The following is a 2,263-nucleotide window of genomic DNA, read 5'->3' as shown; positions in this document are numbered from 1 at the left end:
TTCCCTGAAATTTGTGGTTTCGTACGAATTAAAACATTTTGAGATTCAAGCTTGCAAAAAAAAAAATCTTGCCTGGCACTATTTCCCTTGCATCTGAAGCATCAGACTGGGCTTATGTTTGCTTCAGTAGCAGTGTGGGCTTCTCCATAATGTCATCCAAATATATTTGGGTAATAATTTTGTTTAAGCAATTTAAGTTAATCAATAACTTTAGAGCTCATTATAACATGAAAAATGTAAAAGAAGATCCCCATGCCATTGACTTGCATAATACAAAAAGCAATATCCATTTTGATACTATTGTTAAACAGGAAGTAAATAAAGGGTTTGTATCATTTTTGCTGAAAGAGTAGCTTTTAACAAAATACAAAAATGTCTAATTTTTTCTCATCTCTTTTTATTACTGAAGCAGGTAGGATGAACTTTTTTATACATTAGCTCTTAGCAATGGAAAAACTGTGTTGGAACTCTAAAGTGCAAAGAATCTCTTCCATCTGATATACACTGTTCCCCATAGACTATAATAGCCAAATAGCATTAGTAAGGCTTTTTTGGTGAGTTTTTGATGGTGCACATTTTTGCTGCATCAGAAACACATCATACCACCCTCGCTCATCCAGCTGAGGACAAGCAGCTCCCATCCTGCTCCCTCCATTGTCCCCTCCAGCCTCTGTCCCCTCCACTGCGCTGGTTCCCTTTCTTCTCCTACTGCATAAGGATTATGATCATACAGCATCGTTTTACCAACATTTTCTATGGAAAGTAAAGGTTACCGCGTCTCCACTCCCAGTGGTAAATCCGACGGGTGCGATGCCTTCAGGGAAGCCTGATCTCCGCACCGTCCTCCCTCCAGCTGGAATACTTGAAGTTTCCAGCAGAGTTTATTTGCCTTGTTTTATCACTACATTCGCTCAAAGGGCAGTCCACTCCTCCATCTTTTAAGTTCTTTGCATCATCTAAAACTTCAGAATGGTTGGATTCAAACCCACCGACGTCCCCCCGACTGCCACAGTGAAGTTCATTGGTGCAGGTACAGCAGCATGTATTGCTGGCCTGTTCACCTTCCCTCTGGACACTGCAAAAGTCCGTCTCCAGATCCAAGGAGAGACCAAGGGCGTGGTCAATATGAAGTCTACCCAGTATAAGGGTGTCTTCGGGACCATCTCCACCATGGTCAAGACAGAAGGACCACGGAGCCTCCACAACGGGCTGGTGGCTGGTCTCCAGCGACAGATGAGTTTCACATTCATCCGTATTGGACTTTATGACTCTGTCAAGCAATTCTACACCAAAGGATCTGAACATGTTGGAATCGGGAGCAGACTCCTCGCTGGTTGCACAACCGGAGCCATGGCTGTGGCAATCGCTTAGCCCACCGATGTGGTGAAGGTGCGCTTCCAAGCTCAGGCCAACGTCTCCAGCTCCAGAAGATACAAGGGAACAATGGAAGCCTATAAGACCATCACCAAAGAGGAAAGCGTGCGCGGCCTGTGGAAAGGCACCGGCCCCAACATCACTCGAAATGCCTTGGTAAACTGCATGGAGCTGGTGACCTATGACATCATCAAGGACACGCTCCTGAAATCCAACCTCATGAGCGACACCCTCCCGTGTCACTTCACCTCTGCATTCGGTGCCAGCTTCTGCACCACGGTGATCGCTTTCCCCGTTGATGTAGTGAAGACAAGATACATGAACTCTGCCAAGGGACAGTACAAAGGTGCCCTGAACTGTGCCCTCACCATGCTGCGAAAGGAGGGGCACATGGCCTTCTACAAATGGTTCATGCCGTCCTTCCTGAGACTCGGCTCCTGGAACATCGTGATGTTTGTGACCTACGAGCAGTTGAAGAGAGCCATGATGTTCGCCTGCATTTCCTGGGATGCTCCTTTCTAGGGCCCCTTCCCCCTGTCTCTACCTCTCATTACTGTTTACATTAGGTTTTTTACTTATCAAGAATAAAAGTCCAAACTCCATCAGAACCTCATTTACAGGAAAATGTAAAAAAAAACTAAAATAAAATAAAAAATCTTTCACTTTGCACAATGGAGTTCTGCACAAAGGAGCAGGTGGGATTTGTCCCTTTAAAGTAGCGGCCATATTGCTGCTCCTGGATATTCTGTAACTTTATGTTCTTTGACTCTTTTAACTCCCAGCTTTGCTTTTAATCTGATGCTTCCATTATTCGGTAGCTCGTGCTCTTGTTTCCTCCTGTTTTGAGTATTTGCGTACGATGAATACACTTTGGAAATTATTTGATTTA

General features: G+C 44.5%; 1 pseudogene; it reads left to right on the top strand.

Moving 5' to 3' along the window:
* The first annotated feature begins 931 nt into the window (after positions 1-931).
* LOC138670930 (dicarboxylate carrier UCP2 pseudogene) lies at positions 932-1,911 on the top strand (annotated as a pseudogene).
* The last annotated feature ends 352 nt before the right edge of the window (positions 1,912-2,263 follow it).

This window comes from Ranitomeya imitator, chromosome 1 (genome assembly GCF_032444005.1).
Source record: "Ranitomeya imitator isolate aRanImi1 chromosome 1, aRanImi1.pri, whole genome shotgun sequence".
Classification (NCBI taxonomy): Eukaryota; Metazoa; Chordata; class Amphibia; order Anura; family Dendrobatidae; genus Ranitomeya; species Ranitomeya imitator.
Note: the sequence above shows the minus strand (reverse complement) of the source record. Positions and strands in the feature narration are given on the sequence as shown.